This window comes from Chiroxiphia lanceolata, chromosome 17 (assembly GCF_009829145.1).
Source record: "Chiroxiphia lanceolata isolate bChiLan1 chromosome 17, bChiLan1.pri, whole genome shotgun sequence".
Taxonomy (NCBI): Eukaryota; Metazoa; Chordata; class Aves; order Passeriformes; family Pipridae; genus Chiroxiphia; species Chiroxiphia lanceolata.
In genome coordinates, this window is record NC_045653.1 from 8,497,920 (window position 1) to 8,516,864 (window position 18,945).

At 40.6% G+C, this 18,945-nt stretch overlaps 2 long non-coding RNA genes across 2 annotated transcripts; both read left to right on the forward strand.

Moving 5' to 3' along the window:
- The first annotated feature begins 351 nt into the window (after positions 1-351).
- On the forward strand, positions 352-4,973 carry LOC116795567. Its single transcript, XR_004360084.1, has 4 exons — positions 352-567; positions 1,551-1,657; positions 2,914-2,996; positions 4,417-4,973. It is a non-coding gene; the product is annotated as an uncharacterized LOC116795567 (long non-coding RNA).
- Positions 4,974-16,745: 11,772 nt separating this feature from the next.
- LOC116795568 lies at positions 16,746-18,099 on the forward strand. The gene is made up of 2 exons (XR_004360085.1): positions 16,746-17,126; positions 17,687-18,099. It is a non-coding gene; the product is annotated as an uncharacterized LOC116795568 (long non-coding RNA).
- The last annotated feature ends 846 nt before the right edge of the window (positions 18,100-18,945 follow it).

Genomic DNA, 18,945 nt, shown 5'->3' on the forward strand with positions numbered 1-18,945 from the left:
TGCTGGTTTTCTTGCATTTGCTGCAGCAGCTTCTGAAAAAGAGAGGACAAATTTCCCTTTGGAGTGCTATGAACTGTACACTCTCATAATCCAGCTCCCTCCAAGGCAAACCTCTCCTGTGGGCAATTTAAGAGCAGGTGATTTGAATACCATTTACACCTCAGGCTTATGATCTGTAACTCTTACAGATCTTAACAAAAAACCAAAATGACAAAGGCACTCACGGCTGTAGAATCCTGCCATTAGCAACTGGAAATATTGACTGTGACACGTCTCATTTGTAGCATCACAGAGAGACTGAGCTATACCAGAGGAGCTGGAGCATTCCAGGAACTCAGGTTTTGAAACTGTTGCCTTCAACACTAGAGAAGTATTAATTCAGCAGAAAAATGTTCTGTAGAGGATTTTCCCAAACAGTCAAGTCACCAATTCAGCTGTGTTTGTCAAGCCCATGATATATAGGGCACAAAAACTGATTGCAGCAGTTGCCTCACAACTCCCTGTGCTGAAGCAATGACAGCAAAACCAAGGCAGCCATGGAGTGATAATGCAAAAAAATTTTATCAGGTAGATCAAATATCTCCGAGCCAAGTAACCCAGCAGAGCAGTTGGGTTAATTATTGCATTGGTGCAAATAATCTTTCCAAATCTCTCTCTTTAGAAATAAGGCAAAAAGATAAAAAAAAAATCAATGTTGGGGGTGTATTCTGTACACATATAAACTACAGTTTTGTTGCCCAGCATCTTCCAGGGCCTATTGTTGCCTTGTTTTCACCTTCTTGTGCCACTTCCCACGAGATGATCCAACAGCCTGTTTGCAAAAACTGTGGTGACAGATCCTGCCTGAAAACTGACTGTGTGGAATATTTCACTTCTGGAAGGCAGGTCTGAGGTTCCACCCACCCCACTGAACACCAAACTGGACACCTCCAAAACACACAAGACAAATAATAAAAATTTCAGAAATAATAGTAATTCTTAAAAATATGGAAATATATTACAATAAATAGCGTTGCACACCAAGGGCAGCATTTGCCATTAAATGGAATGGATGGGTATTCCTGGTTCGAGGCTATGTATTGGCATTTTTTTTCCTAGAACACTCAAAAAAATACAGTTCTAAAGAACCTGAGTGATTTTGGTACCAGCTTCCATTTCCAAAATATCAAGAACTTGATAAAGTTATGAGAGGGAAGCTACTGGGAATTGATTTTACAGAGAACCATCATTATTTTTAATCCCTCATCCTAACAACAAAACTTTCCATGTTTTAAAATAAAAACTGCAGCTTTGCAAAACTGAGCTCACAACTTCCAGCCTTCTAAATTCTGCTGCTTTTCTGTGCTGTGTTAATAACCATCGAGAAGACATAATTAAACCATAGAAATCACTGCAGTTCCACCTCCCATCCCTTCTTGGCTAAAAATGTAAGAAAAACATAGCAAATGAGATTTTGTCTCAAGTGTTTTCCCCCTGCTATTAAAGATGCTTCTCTGAAAGGAGCACTTGCTGTTTTTCTGCTATTAATAATCCTCCATTTGTGCCATCAGCCCATCCCTCCAGCAACACGCTGTGTTCCAGCTCCTGCCTCGGATCCTCTGCCTGGATCTAATGAGGAGATGGACTAAAATCATGGAAAGCTGCATCTCTTCTCTATGTGGTGGTGGGAATTTGGCTGGTGTGAGTTTTTCTTCACTGGGTGGGTGTTTCATTAAGGAGTGTTCATCTATTTAGTGAAGCAAATCTGCATCAAAACTTATTGATCTGGTGTCCATTTGCCCTCACATAAACAGGGATGAGTTGGACCAGCCCTATCACTTCCTAGTTAATGCCATGGGAAGTCTGGTAATGGGAATGGGGAGAGGATTGACCCTCCTAAGTGGAAATTCGGACACCTTATCACCTTTAAACCTACTGTGGAGTTGGTACAAAACAAAAAAGAAAGGAGGAATAAAAAATAACAACCCCCCCTGTGATATTTAGACTATTTTAGTGCTGCCACTGCTTAAATCTCTGGAATACTGTGTTCAGGAGTTCTCATTAACAGGGATTTTAATGGGAGATATTTTTCTGAGCAGCTAAGTCGTTTATGCTTACATAAGACTGCCATTTACAACAAGAAGTATAATAGCATCTTTGAGCTTTTTAATTAAAAATTAATTAGGAGATTTAAGAACAAACTCATTGGGGGTTACTGTACAATAACATGTTTACAAAATTAGGTCTGGGCTTTTTGTTTTTGTTAAGTGTTTCAATCAATTCTGTGTCTATTAAATATAATTACGTATGATGCTTCCTCAAAATTATAATGTAGCATTTAAAGAGCAGCTGGGAAAAGTCTGTAATTTTAACTTCAGAACTAGGGTAACCATTAAAATGCAAATAGGTGCAAACAGCAGTTTGTTGATGAAGAGACCCCTCAGCATAAACATTTTACCCATTAATCTTGAGATTACGAAGATTCCTTCTGCTTTATTACTACTTATTACTTTTACCAGTTAGGTTTCCTGGAAGATGTCAGATTCCCTCAAGAATAATTCACCGAAATTTGGAAATAAAACCTGTTCTTACTGAGCAGGATAACCCAGATATAAACAGTCACTTCTGTGCATACTCGTATGCTAAGAATATATTACACGGAAATTTCTACAGTGAATTAAGGAAAAAGAAAGATTTTGTTCCTTTTTCTAATAGACTTATCACTTTGAAAAAGAACCCAGGTATTTCACTTCTACCTTAGCTTAAGCAAGTAGCTTAAGTGGATCAGACTTCAATCTTCTACCCTGATTTAGGAAGGCATTCAACCATTTGCTTAATTTTACTTTGAACGAGGGAAAGAAAGAGTGAGCTCAGGTTTCAGAGATGTATTTCTGGCCTAGGGATTTATTTATGTTAAATTTGTTTATTCCAAAGATTTAGGTGGAGTTATTCTAATTTGCTGCTACTTCTGTAAGAAGAGAATTTGATCCACTCTGTTCTTCAATGAAATTCTTTGGGTGAGTAAGCAAGTAATGTGGATCTGATTGAAATAAGTTATTTCACAAATTTGAGTAAATTCAGTTTAACATCAGTTTATCCAACAGAACTAAATCAACGTAGCAGCTTGAATAAGATTCCAATTATGGATGTCACACTGTGTTGGTATTTAGAGAGAGAGATTTTCTAAAGGGTGAAGCCTAAGAACTCTGCAGAGGTAAACACCAAACCTGGCTGTACCACAGCTCAGCTGGAGGTACAAGCATAAAATAACATGTAAAATCAAACATGCCACTCCTGGGAATGAACCAATACGAGCATCAGTCACTGTAACAGAGCTTCTGTCACTGGGGCTTAAAGCTTCCCCTCCCAACAGAATCAGGAGAACATTCCAAGCAGTTCCTACACTGGGATTCCACTGTCAGACCCTGACACAGCCACACCCCCAATTACACCCCTCTGGCCATCAGAGTGTGGGATCACACACTCAGTGCTTCAGTTCCAGGGCTGTTTGGTCACTGGTTTCATTGTCAGCATCGTGGTCTTTGAGCCCCTTAAACCCATTCCTGGGTATCCTGTTAAAAGCACCACAAAGTGTTGCACCCTCAGTGTTACCAAGAAAACCCCAAAAGCTCTGCTTTTACAGGGGGTTGAAGAAAGGCTCCTAAACACTCTGTCTATAAACAGATGATAAAATAACTTTGAATTGCTATAATATGTATCACACAGTGTCTTAAACACCACAAAAGAACAGGTTATTCCCTTCTTCCCCAAACTCTCTGCCCCAAACATGTACTGATCAACTCATTCATCCAAAGGATGTCCTTTCTGCCTTCTGCTTGTGGAAATGTTCTCTGGAATTATTTAGTATCTGTTTCTGTAAATATTAGGTAGGGTTCAACTGCATCCCACTGCCACATCACACCAGGCTCTGGTATAAACTCTCATCATTCGTTCTCTGAGAGGACATTTCCTTGAAGGAATTGCTCAGGCTTGTGAGATGTGAAAACTAAGTGAGGGCTGGGCAGTGAACAAAGGACTTCATCACTCAACTAAGCACAAAAGGCTTCACATCTTTGTCTGGTAAGTTTGTGACTCAGCCAAACAATTCATTAACAGACAGATGTTCATATTAGAGGTTTCTGGGGGACGATGAATCATGATTACACTTACAATGACAATGTTTGGCTGAAGGCAACCAGACCTAAGATTTCCTGAGTTCTAGATCAGAAAAATGTCACCCAAAAGGAAGAGGGAAGAACAAAGATTTTGCTGAGAGAAATCCAAGTTTAAACTAACACTAGGCAGGGAGAGAATGAATTTTCCTGAAATTCAAATGCGTGATTTCAAAGTGAAGGTCAAGAGTGTTTGTGATGACAGTGGCTGGATACCCAGAGTACCAGAGGGCTTTTATTGATCAGGAGAAGTTATCTCCAACAGAAGGCGGCTGCTGATTCAGAAGAGAAAACACAGGGGGCTCTGGAGAGCAGGGGAGACTTCTGAGGATGGGAAGAAAACAAGAAGTGCAAGGAGGAGGATCAGAGGAACTACTGGCCTGTGACTCTCACCTCCCCAAGGACAAGAGCCCAGTTGAAATGCAGGAAATTCCACTGAAATATCAGGAAAACTTCTTTGCACAGAGAGGTTGTGGAGTTTCCATCCTTGATATTGAACCTCTGGGTGGACAGTCCTTGACCCTGCTTTGAGCAGAGGCTTGAACAAGATGCTTTCTAGAGAGAAATCAGAATTGAAATGTGGCATTTGCTGTAGCTATTAGACTTGTTTATTTATGAGCTGTTACATAGTTATGAAGTAAAGAGATTGCTTTTTCCTCTCTGACTTTAGTATGCAAGATAGTTCCACGTAATCAGCATTTTCAATAAAGTAACAATTACTGGATGATCTATGGTTGTCCAAGTATGAGCCTTCTGCTTGTCTTCAGCTGAGAATCAAATTACTGCAACAGCTTTATTGAACTTCAAATGAGGCAGAAATAAAAGCACCATTTTAAAAATTGTTCTCTAAACCATCATTTCTTTATTCCTCATTCAGGTTAAACTCCTATCAGACACTCAGAGAACAGAAATAAAACAAGAACATTTACTCAAGCCAAATAATCCTCCTAAAAAATACGATAAATATAATGATGTTTGGGGTTTTTTTATAGAAAACAAAACAACTGAAAAACCAACCAACCAATCTAATTGATGGAGAACTGTGTCATAGAAAGATCCAAAGCCAAACTTGGAACCTCAAAAGAAAACAGAACTAAGACCAAGAATTGGATTTTTGGAACTTGGTCCAGTGCCTTTCCAGAAGTGACCCAAGTGTCAAGGTTAAGTCTGGTGCAAAGAATAGAATCAAACAAAACAACAAAAACCACATGACAGATGGGGCAGAATAAAGAGCACTTTAAACAGTTCTTTTTACCTTAAAATTTTGTGGAGTTTGGTTTTCAGGCTTGGGACACGTTAAGTAACAATTTTTTGCAGGAAACATCTTTGCTGTAGATAACAATAACATTTCCTTCTTTGTATTTATTATTTTTGTTTAGATTCACTCCACATATATAGGAGTACATATGAGATGAATACACATGCAGGATGTAACCATTTATGAGTCTCATCAGGGCTTGGAACAAAGTCCTGCTGAGAGCTGAAAATCCCAATTCATCCTGAAACCACCACCTCAAATCTCTGTAGAAACACTTCTAAAAACTGAAACCAATGAAGACAAAACCAGGAGCTGCACTGAAGAGCTGTAAACACACACACAAACTTTCTATGGCTGTTCAGAGATTCATTCTGCAACCAGTGCACTGCATGTACAGAGCATTCACTCCAGCTAACGACTCCAGGAGTGCCATGAGATGCAGGTACTCAGGAAAATGTGATTATGCCTTGAAGATTTTGAAGTTTTATTCCCCAAAAATAGTAGGTATCGTATGGTAGTTTCCAAATTCACCTGTTACAGTCTCTAAAACTTCACTGATACTTTGCCTTTCCTTCGCAGAGACATAACGTTAACAGACAAATAATTCCATTTTCAGCACACCGGGAGTGAGGAGCTCTGCCTTAGCAAGGTCACATGTTATAGCAACAGAACCGAATTAAAATGTGATTTTGGAGTGGCTTAGCCACCAAGACAAATTCCCTTAGATGAGCCCTGGGTTTTTAACAAACCTATCAAAACAACTCGAGGAATTAATGGCAACAATTCAGAGGAAATACAGTTATCATCCTTCTGACCTCTGTCTGGGTTTTTGAAATTCCTTTTGCCATTTGAGCCCTACATAATTTTTTTATATGATTCAGGCTTGAGAAGCCCATGCACATGCCTTCCAAGAAATCACCAAGAACTCCAGCTCTGCAATATTTTTGACAGGTGTTAATATTACTGATTTTCTGAGCAGAGGTTAGAACTTAGAAGAAAACTGTAAGGAATTAAGTTGGCCGGAGTCATTTGCAAGAAATATGGAAACAAGGAACGTTTTCATGACTTGCTGGTGCTTGATAGCTTCTATTAACATCACAGCACTTTTCTGCCAACATGTAGGTTGGTACAAATTAAAGCACTCTCGTAACTGTGCTAAAACATGTGCAGTTGTAGAAAGCCACAGAAGGTCCATGGGGAGATGTTCCAAGCAAATGGCTCTTCCAGCAAACTCTCCACTAAGCTGAGCTGTGAAATCTGCTGGGGTGGGTTAAACACCAAATCTCAGGGGGTTCAGAGAAGCATGTGCTGGTTTTTCCCTCTCATTGTTATTCCCAATGCATGAGCTGCTCTGTGTTTTCCAAGCACGTTCCTGTCCATGCCCAGGACAAGCCACTTCTCTCAAATTTCCAAGGAGATGTTTTACTGCATCCAAGGCCATCCTGGCTCAGCCAGGTCTGATCTACCCTCGGAATGCTGCTTCCCACACTCCTGGCACAGCTGGTTTTGGGAGTGCAGTTCACAACATAAATAAACCATTAAATGTTCACCCCCAGGACACCCTCCAGAACATTCCAAGGAGCCATTAGGGGGTTTTGTGTCAATCTGCCCCGTGGAGACGTTTGTAAAAGGCTCTTTTGCAGAGGACAATGAAACAGCTCCTTCAGGGAGTGTAAAAATGAATGAGATTAGTCACAGTATGGAGCCTTAATAGTAGGAAAAGCTGATATATATTAATACATTATGATGAATTACCATGGAGGAAAAGCAGAGAATAGCTAAGCATGGGTTAGTTTCTGTTAGATTTTGGTCAAATAACTCCACAAGCATTATTAAAATCACCTATTTTCTTACAGTGGACTAAATTCTATGTTTTGGAGGTTGGATTTTTTGTCCCCCTTTTTTTTTTTCTTTGTGTATTGTAATAAATTTTTAAAAAGCTATGATTTGGCTAATTTTTTGCCCTGGATGTCATCAATCAGAGATTAACTAAGAAACCTGAGGGGAAAAAAATATCACTTGTTATGTCAACCACTATTAGACTGCTTTATTCAAAGCAATTGAGTCAGTAATTATAATGAAAGTAAACAAACAAAATCATAATTTGTTTACCAGAAAAGCTTGTGGCCATGGCCTACTTGAGAATTAAGGGATTAACTGTGGGTAAAAAAGAAAAAAGCTGTGGATATTGGTCTAGTAGTTTGGAGTTTTTATGTGCCATGTGCAGAGAAAAATGTTTACTTGAACCTAAACCTTGCTGTTACTGGGATGGAACTTTATCCCAAGGAGGTTTATGCATGAAATTCAAACATAGTGAAAAAATTTCCTTTTAGAATTTATGTAACCATGTGCAGAAACCTACATTTTCAGGTGTTAACTTATTCATAGATATTTTTGGCTTTTCATTGGGTGTAGGGGAACATTTTCAAAGCAACAAGGAAGATTTGTTTTAAAAATCAATCCAAGAAGTATCACTATGTCCTTTTTTTTTTTTTTGTTTGATGCAAAAAACAACATTCCAGTATCTTTATGTGAAGGCATTTTAATTTGAAACACTGCACAGAATTTCCAGAAGCCAGGAAGATTGTACTTCTCTAATATGTGACAGGGAATCTACCCTTGAAGATGCAACAAAGGGAGAGAAGAAAAGCAACTTCCTGAGATGAAACCCTTGGTAAGATGCTACCAAAAATACTCTAGAGAGAAAGCAGATGGCCAAGGTGAGGCATCTCCCCTTCCCTCTGCAGAACCACCCCAGAGCATTAAAATTCACGGGACACATTTCCATGGGTCTGGTAGATCCTGCACATGTTGCTGAAGTCTCTAAAAGAACCAGTGTATAATCTCACCAAGGAGCAGGGTTTTTTTTAGGGAATTCCTTGCCCCAGCCCAAGTGTGGGAAGGAGCTCTGTTCAGAACAGGAGGTTTCTGAAGGAGGGGGACTGAGCTGACAGTCAGAGCAGCAACATCCTCATACCCCCTTCCCCCATCTATCAGAGTGAAGAAAAAATGGCAAGAAAATGGGATTTGCAAAACATTAACACTGTCCTTGCTCACAGACAACAGCAGATACACGCAGCATTTCTGAGAGATACTTGTACAGTGTGTATTTGACAAAATATCCAGAGAATTCCCAGCCTCCCCACTGAGACCACTGCTCTCTGTCCTTATTGTTAATTTAAGCCTGTTATTTCTTGCCATTTCCAGCAAGCCCACGGAAAACAATTTATATCCTTTTTGCAGAATGTTAAGCTTAAGACTTCACTTCTCCTGTACATTCTGGTCTTTCTTGCTCCTCTTTGAAGGGATGCACTTTGAAGGGATGTGGCCAAGTCAGAGTATTACCTCAGGTGAGGCTTTATTAAAGTAAACCCAATTAAAATGCTATATCAATATATTAAAACCAGATGGGCTTTCCTTCAAAACACATTTGGGGTCATACACACACACTTTTTCCTCTCTGAAAGCAGAGGCTTAAGTAGACAAGGGCAAAAACTGTGTTTCTCCACAGAAAAATGGGAGTTCTCTATTCAGTAATTAGGAACAATGACTACAGGCAACACTGCCTTCCTCTAGATAGAAATTAATTCATACTAAAATTAAGCATTTATTTAAGACAAAGTTACATGAACTTAGGAACCAGTTTAGCCACCATACCTTACAGAAACAGGAAAGCAAACAATGCCCCATTATTTTACTCTCAGTAATGACAAGTCAGCTGGCCTGAACATTTCCTATAGCTACAATTAAGCTGATAAAAGTCAGGGTGAAAGATATCTATCCCTCTATTGCTACAAATTAAACAAAAATCACTTACAGAAAATTGTGAATAGAGCCCTGGAGAACCAAAGAGCAGCGTAGCACATTTCAGAAAGTAATTTTCTGCAAGAATATTGCACGGGATAATAAAACTGCAGATAAGAACCTCATTTTAGTGCCTATCTTTTGCCTCTGCTGTGTTGTTACCTCAGGATTATGGTGGTGTTTTGGGAAGATAGGAGACAAAAAGGAAACCCCAAAGAAGATAGTGTCCTCATTACTCAGACATCGTGATAAGAGGTGACATAAAAAGCCTCTACTCAAGGAATGGGGTACCTGGTGGAACCCCTCTGCCAGCTGTTGGCAGGTTCAGCTACCTGGAGGCTCCAGCTGGAAAAATTAAACAATTTTGGCAAGAACCCCCACCCAGTAAACCTGACAGAACTAAATTACCTCCCCCAGGTACCCTCAACAACGAATGTTTCTGAAAGCTCTGCTTTGCTGGTTTAAAACAAATTATGTGTATTGAGAACAAATGGAATTTCGCATAAACTACAGATAAAAATCAGTAATTTTCCCCAGGTAAGACCTGGGTTCCCTAGAGTATCCTGCCAGCAATTTTAACCACTCCCTTCTCACAATCTGGAGTGGATTGTCCATCCTCCTCCTGCCATTTCTCTTCCAGAATTGCCTGAACTCATCAGATGTTTGGAATAGGAACAACGAATCTGAGCTAGAACTTACCTGCACTGGTGGAAGTCTCTGATGCCTGAGTAGGACCAGGGCTCCTGGGGGTCCAGGCCAGCTCTGTAAGTCTGGTCTAAATTACAGATAAATCCACACCCCACCTCTGAGGCACAGGCTGCCCATGGAAGAGGAGGCAGCTTGGACCTCTCCCTGCTCACAGCTGGAGAGTTTGGGGGTTGATTCCTTTATATTAAGGCTCACAGCAAAGGCTTCAGCTCTTTCAGGTGTTTCACCCTCCTAATCTTCCCACTCAAGGGAGCTCCAAGAACAGGGCACACACATGAGGACATTTAGAACCTAGTGGCAAACCCAACGCACTCCTACACACACGGGAGCATTTCAGGGTTTGGGGAAAATTTTAGTGGTGAAAGGCTGAAAGAGGAGGTATCTCACAATGGTACTAAATCATATAACTTCACTGAAAGTAATTTGATTTTGTTTTAAGGCAAACCATGGATGCACTGGAAATCTAAGCTTTGCTTAAATGACATTTCTAGTTCTCCTTGTTGCTAAGAAAAGCTTAAAAACAGGATAATGCAAACAGAATAATCGAAAGCAAATGAACAGGATATAGACAAAAGAGAACATATATATTAATTTCAAGCGAAGCTGGGGATCTAGGGAAAATCTGGCTGGGATTATCAGCTCATTTCAGTCATGTTGTATTGAGCAATCCCTCAGTGTTTGCAGAGGAATCTACAAAATCTGTGCATAGAGCAAAGCTCCAATGTGTTGATAAATAATCTTGCTGAACCTGGCAGAAGTTTATAACTGTGCAACACTGAGGCCTGGGAAGTGCTCAAATCTTCACTATCCCAGTAACAGACCCAGCAGTGAGAGGGGCTACGAGTTTTCTCATCTGAAACACTAAAACCAGAGACTTTATGATGGGACATAAAAGTCCTACAAGGAGGGGCAGCAGAGTCATGTGGATAATTCATGCACAATGTTTAGGAGGTGAATAAAAAAAAGAAAACTTGGTCCTGGACAAGAACTCAGGATTTCATTTTATGTGATGAAAATAATTCACATTCAATGAGCAGTAAGAGAATGTAGTGAACAAAGGGCTGTATTACAGAGAGAATACTCTTGAGAAAAAGCCTAAAAATTATATCCCCTACATTAGTAGCCATCTGCTTTAATTTGTGTTAAATTAGATACAGGGTAGATTCAACTGACTTGATCTCCTGTTTGCTTTGAGAGCTGCTTCAGTGATAAGAAAAACAGTCACTTTTTGCATGTCTTTTGTCTTTTATCATGGGAGTAACTTATTATGTCAGGTTGCATTGTAACACATCCATTGTGTGATTCTGTGCAACAGATGGCAGCTTAATAAGGTAAGTCAGGAAATTCGAGATACAGGTAAGGTCTTCTGTGATTTGGCAACGTCTTATCTGTCAAGCTGCTGGATATCTGATGAGCTGAGATAGAAATGACAGGGAAAAGAGGAGGGCAGGCCAAAGATATGGGTGCCATAATGCTGATTTAGTAAATACCAACCTGCAGATTGCTCAGGCACGGTGAGTAGGAGTGTAGGTTAAGGCTGCCAAAGCACAGAAGCAAACCTGTGTTGCTCCTGTTGCTGTCAATAGCTGACAGACAGGGCTGTGTCTGGAATCAAGGTGTAGACACGCAGGGAACAGAGAGAAAAGGAGACCTGATCAGCTGTTCCTGTTTTCTCCCAATCCTGCTTAGGGGTTGGGAATGCTGATTGGTGTTTCCTGTAGAACAGGAGTATGAGGTGTGGGCTGTTCAGGTATGTCCATGCAGCAGGAGGCCCACAGCCTGCCCAGGGAGAGCAGAAACCTTCCCAGAATGGGTATTTTGTTCTGTGAGGAACAGAAGCTTCCAAGGAAATTGAACCCCATGGTCTCTTCTCACCTGAGAGCCTGGTGAGCTGTTCTAACACAGTGGGTAGGGCAGATCTGTCAGTCCTGCTGTTTAATTACATTTATAGCTCAGCAGCAGAACAGGAATAGAATGTCCAGCCTTAGCAGAAGAAATGTCTGAGCACTGATGTTCTTTTCCTTCTAGTTCTTCATCTCCAACTGCCTGGATGGGGAGATGTTGCCAAGGGTACCTGAGGTTTTCCTGTTGGGTCAGCATCCTCCTAATTTGTAGGTCTGGCTCAATTTTATCACCTGGCTCAGAGCAGAAGAGATGCAAGGAAGGACTGTGGGGAATAAACTGACAGATGGACCAGGATAACTACAACCCCCCCTTAAACTGTGCTATCAGCTGCTGAGAGGAAAATATTGGTTACATATTAGATGTTTATCAGTAAAGTCCATGGTGTGATGGAGCTCGTTGATGTACCAAATTTATGCAGTTGAAGCTGTGAATGGCACATTTTCTCTTCCAACACTGACCAGGAAATTGGGAGTAATGGGCTTAATGCAAACGAGGCTTGGATGATCATATTCCTGTAGGAATCTGTTATGGGAGGACAGATTGCTGAAGAAGTGTTTTAGAGCTGATCCAAGAGCATCTGCAGAATACCTATTTAAAGAAGGTTGCACCACAAGCACCAGAGAAAACTCTTACGTGAAAAATATGTTTACAGTTCCTAAGCAAACTTTCAGAATTTGTTCTAGACAAAAGGCTACCCAGAAACCTACACTGCTGCTTCTAAGAAGAGCTAATTTGTATTTTGTTCTCTGGGGGACTTTTAAAAAACAGACCTGACAGCTACTGATTAACTGATCTAATAGTGCACATCTATTCTGCCTGTTAAAATCCTCATCATTACATATCAATTGGTAAATATCAAAAGGGAGGACATGTACACTGAACATCCATCTGATACTCTGTGAGCTTGATTCCACGTGTTTCATAAAACTCCTATGCTCTGTTGGTCTCACACCATTATTAAAGATAACACAATGTCTCTGTTTCTCACGGTTTAGGGATATTTTTCCCAACATGGACTAATTCTTTGTTTATATTTATAAAAATGATATATTCTTTGTATAAATTAATAAGTCAACTCTAGCACTCGCACTGCTCTTAATGGAAATGCTTATTACACAAGAGAAAACAATTTCAGAATATGCTTTGATGATACCCTAAATAGCATTTTACTTTCAATCTGAGAAACACCGTTGTACTTGGTATAAATTCAAATTAAGATTAGTGACCAGAATTGCCAATAAAATAAATGAATAGTTGGGGAATATTTAGATCTATCAGTGGAGTGCATGCTGTACTGAAACAACATTATGTCCTTGCAGGTATAGAATTTTAAATCACAGTAACATTATTATCAGTGTCTAGCTCCCTGCACTCTGCTTCACAGACACTATTATGCATTGAGCAGCAATTAGTGAGTCACCAGGGATACCTTCCTAGACTCTTCAGGTCAGAAAAGCTAATTAACCTTCCTCCTGTATTCTGAACAGACTTACAACAATCAGTGCCAAATCTCATCCTTCTTTTTAGTTTTTTTTTTTTTAAACAACTTCTAAAATATTGGTGGCAAATTAGGAAAAATGTAAAGAAGCTCTCCTGATAAAACCAGAAAATCCACTGAAGAGGTCAAAGACCTGAAACTGTGATCCAGGTTTGTTTGTTTATGCCAGGGATTCTTTGTTTAATAGATTTTTTTACAACGCTCCATGAAGGCAATTTAATTAACTGTCCATTTACACAACAGACACAGGGTGGAACTGGCATGTGAGAACAGCTGTGTTTGCTCTGGCCTGGTGTGCCAGTGCAGGGACAGTGACAATTGCTGCCCTTGGACAAAGGAACAGCCAAGCATCCTGTGACAGAGGTGTCACATCGTGTCAACGTGTGTGATGTCATGGCAGGGCAGGGGGTGACACCACTGGGGGTGATCTCACTCCAGACAGAGCTGTCATGCTGGGAGTGCTCAGGAGTTGCACTGGAGGGACTTCTCAATACATCAACTGTGGTGTCAGCACCTCCAGAAGGTGGCCAGAATGTCACCTCTAAAGTGATGGAAATACTGGTGGAGTGTATTGGAGTCAAGTGGAACATGCATCATTTTTAATGAGTTTAATTCTGGGTTTAATGCCTCATGAGAGGAAAGGATGTGCTTGCTCAGAAACAACACCCCAGAGAGGCAAACTGGCAGCTGAGCCTTCCCCCATGTGATGCCTGGAGGATTTTCCTTGTGCTGTCTTCCCTTGCAGTTCATTCTGGAAGTGATGACACATCTTTTTTTCTTCTTTAGCTGCTGCTCAGCCCCTCTTGCAGATCCCTCAGTTAACCTTTGACTATGGGACCATGATCTTCCTGGGGCAAGGAGGGGAAAACCTCCCAGCATTTCAAGCAATGTGGTGCCATAAAAAACCAGCAACAAATGGATCTCATTCTGACCATAATTCCAGCACCTTTTGTACAAACTGCTCTTCCAGTTTATTTATCTTTAAAAAGCAGAGAGGCAAGTCAAAGCAAATCTGGCAACACTTGTCATCTTGGCAAGTCGACTTTCCAAATATCCGGATGAATCCATGAAGGAAAGAAAAGAGTTGCAGCTTTTCCTTCTGCCCCAGGATGTGAAAGGCCCCTGTAGGACCCTCTACATTTCACTGCAATTCCATTAACCAGATCCCAGCCAAGGAGTGCCTTCAGGGGGGTGAAGTACCTCTTACATCCCTTGAGGGGTCAGAGGATGTTGTCAAGATTTTGACAAAAAAAGAGAAGGCAGAAGTAACGTGCATGTGAATAGGTTAGAACAGGTTTTCTGCAGCACTTAAATACAGGTTACAAAATCTTCAGATCCCAGCGAAAAGTTACAGGTGAACTCAGGGAAGAGAATCAATTTAATGCTCCCAGTGTTTTGCCCAAGTCTCAGGACATGAACTCTGCTAGAACAACATGGCATATCTGTAAAACTAATGTTTCAAACTCCTGTGTGATAAATTAGAATAATTCCACTCGTCATACTGCAAGCAACTGGCTGTTCAGAAGCCTTTGAAAAAGTACTTTCAAGATAAAATAAAATATGTGCTTGTTTTTTCTGTGTCTTTTTAAAAGAATGTTGTATCTTCACAGCTTCAGTGGTAAAAGAAACACTTCATGTAAAATGTGTTTCTCTCTGACATTTGGATGTCTTGCAAAGTGGTTTATTATAGATCTTGTGGACGTTTAGATAGTTAATTAAATGTCAGAAACATATTCTCTGTCCTTGTATGAATGAATATCAAGAGTTTATTTATTCATAGTCTATTTGTTATTCTTTTTCTGTTTCTCACACCAAATTATCAGTTGGAAAGAAAGTCATCAGGGACACTTAAAATTTTTAGGGGTCATAAATCTAATTAACCTCAGCAACTGTGCTTAAAATGGTGAATAATATTAGACAGGTTCTTACAGAACCATTCAGACTTACAGGTACATTTGCACCTGTTTTTTCAACTGACCCTTAAATTAATTCTCCAAACATTCATGGAAGGCATGATGTGAGAAGCTGAGAAGACAGAAACCAGGCTGGGATGAATTTCAGTTCTTAGCAAACACATTTAGAACTTTACACTTCAGGCCGTGGTCTGAATTGTGAATAATTCAGTTAAAATCGTGGGCCAAAGCTGCAATCCCTGCAATACACTGCGAGCTGTCAGAAGATTGGAGTGAAATGACATCTTTGGGCTTGTTTTTCTCTGTTTAAGGAATGAATGGAGAAGCAATGAGCTGTAGAATATTGGAAATTAATAATCTGGAAAGAATTAATTTTATTTAGGTCGGGTAGATATGAATTAAATTTTGTGAATGTCTTTAGCTTGGATAAATCCTAAATTCTCTTGCATTGCAGCATGTAGAGTGGGAAAGCATTCCTTGTATTTTCTGTTTTCATTGCAATTGATCACTCTGAAATGATAACCTGGGAGAATATCCATATTTTTTGCTTCCCAGCATAAAGAGTGGCCTCTGGTTAGTGCTGCCTGGTACCATGCTGGAGGGAAAAACATGTATCTCAGACCTGAGCAGCTGAAAAACATGAAATATTGAACAAAGTGAACTGTAAGAGACCATGTGTTTGCAAATTTCCCAGTAAAACAGGGAAAGAATTTAAGGGGAAAATGTGCAGGTGGAAAATTGAGCCAAGGAGATAAATGGTTTTGAGTCAGTAGAAAGGGATGGAACTATTGATGAGCACTTGGGTTTGTTTGTACGTATCTGACATTAGATGGAGATAAGAAAAGCTCATGCATCCCTGTCCAGGGGGGCACATCAGGCCCAGCCTTGCTGGGGGAGGGAGGGGATTGTCCTTCTCTGCTCTGACCTGGGGTGGCCTCATCTGGAATATTGGGGCAGTTTGGGGCACCACAATATAAGGAAGATATCGAGCCATTAGAAAAAGTCCAAAGGAGGGCAATGAAGGTGGGGAAGAGCCTTGATTTGAAGCCCTGTGAGCAGCTGAGGGCACCTGGTGTGTTCAGCTGGAGAAGAGGAGACTGAGGGGAGATCTCAGTGCAGGTACAACTGCCTGGGGAGGGGCAGAGGAGGGGCAGGGACTGAGCTCTGCTCTGGGGGACCAGGGACAGGACCCAGGGAATGGTCTGGAGCTGTGTCAGGGCAGGTTTAGGTTGGATGTCAGGAAAAGGTTCTTCCCCCAGAGGGTGGTTGGGCACTGCCCAAGCTCCCCAGGGCAGTGGGCACAGCCCCAAGGCTGCCAGAGCTCCAGGAGGGTTTGGATGATCCTTTGGGGCACAGGGTGTGACTCTGGGGATGCTCCTGTGCAAGGCCAAGGGTTGGACTGGATGATCCTTGTGAGTCCCTTCCAACTCAGCATGCTCCATGCTTCTGTGTTTGTGAGATCAAATGAACACCCTTGCACGTGGCTGTCACTCCCAGCCGGGCTCAGAGGGGGGTTCACACCCCTGTGCACTCAGGCAAAGTGCTCTGGGATTTGCTGAGCTGGTTTGTGCTCCTTAAGAGCTCCAGTGTGACCCCAGTCCTGCAGGATGAGGCCAGTCACACAAAACCCCAACTTCAAGGACATCAATCCTGCCCAGCTTATGTAAGGGCCCTTTCCTGCTTTCCAGATCCTTTGCCTCCCCATATGCTGTGAAATAGGATTAACCCTAAGGAAGGAAACACAGCAATTTCCGGCCTGAAAAGCCATTCTGATGAAACTGTCCACGAGCAGAGACTTACACAATTTACATCAAAAAAGGATAAAAATAACAGCTGCTATCTCTGCATTGATTGCTCTGGATCAAATAGAAGGATGTTTGAGAAATGCTGTAAGAAGTACAAAATTTGTGTCAGAGGTCCTGAAAAGAAAGCCCACAGTGCTTCCAAAAATGTCAAAAGCCAAGAGGTTCTTCAGATTATCTGCCTAATGTTGCACTGTGTTTTCTGTATTCCTGATAGAAATTTTCACTGGAAAAGATTTCCATATTAATCCTCCTTTTTACTGTCTGTAATGAAAGAAAATTCATTCTAATTTATGCAGCTACAGACAAAAAAAGCATTCAAAGTCTGCTGGGAATAGTTGACTAGTTTTTGTAATATTTTCCCACAGCATATTCAGTAAAGTTTACAGCACAGCAGAAGACTTAATTGTATTGAACATTAAAATCTTGTATATGTTCTACTGTAATCTGCATTGTATTTTAAGTGAAGATAATCCTTCAGTATTTGTTTATATGTGGGTTTATTTGTTCTCTGCGGTGCTGCAATTGTTTAAGACTGACAATTTTTAGTACTTGTTATTGCTATTATAACAGTACTGAACAAAACCCAACAGAGCCAGATATCGTCAGGTATAATTCTATTAATTCTATATGCTTTTTTTCCACAGCAGCAGAGCAAACTACAAAAAGTCAAATTCTAACCAAACATCTCGTTGACTCGGCACTGGAGTGTGTGTGTGTGAGGAGGTTCAGCTGCAGAACATAGAAATGTAGTGCCTGACTTCTGTTCAGATGGGAATCACTTATTTGTGTGCTTTGAGCTTCCTTTATGTTTCCAGGGGTAGTTAAACCTGGGAAGTTTGAGGCATGTAGGACCTGTGATCTGAGGAGAGCTGGGGATCAAAGGCTGAATCAGAAAAGATTTCTGCAAATTTTCCTTTAAGTCTTCTTGCCTCCCTCACAAGCTGGATCAGTTACAATTTTGGGTGTGGACATCAGATTGATACCATTACATTGCCTCTCCCTGCATATTTCACATAACAGTGTTCACTATTAAACAATTAGCAAAAGCTCTTATACTGGATGTTACTTTCTGAGGAATCCTGTTCACTGTTCCCAACTAATTTCTACAGTGGAAAAAAAGATAAAAATCCATATTTTTATGAAATAAGGAAAATAGAATTAGATAATGTTGGTATAAAAAATTCCAACTTAATGCCCACATTTATGTTGTTGTGTCTGTTCTGAAAGCAGCAGCTGATCTTTGCCACTGTTCCAGTGCCAGTACAGGTTGCTCTGGCAACAGGATGCACAGGCAACAAGATTCCACTCAAGGCAAAAAGTTTTAAGAAGGAGATTTTCCCTCTGATATTTACAGCTAAAAAATTGAGCACATAGTTAACTTTCAGCATCTAAGTATTTACCATTGATTTTAGCTCTCCCTTCTCACAACCCCAGTCATTTACTTCTCCTACAACACAATAAAAACTACCAATAAGAAAAATTTACCCCACTGACTCCAGAGAGAGTCCACCAGGTTAAATCTCTAGTCAAGGAGGAGGATTGCTGGTGGAATTTTCTTATGGATTAGTGTTATATTTTATATAACATTTTACTTACAAAGCTGACACAAAATCTTGGGACAATGCTCATGACATTTGGTTCTGAAATGTAATTGGGAGACATCCTCAGTGTGAAGGAGGAGTGGAATATCCTGCAGGACACTTTGGGTGACATTTAGAACTGGACTAATGGAAATAGGATGAAATGTGAGAGCACAAAATGCACAACTGTTCACTTAGGGAAGAGTAACAAGAATTTCTGGCACAAGCAGGGAGCTCGTTAGCTTGGAAATGACAGAGGTGGAGGAAGACCTGGCTCTATTCCCTGATCCCAGAGTGACTATGAACCACCAGGATAACCAGGG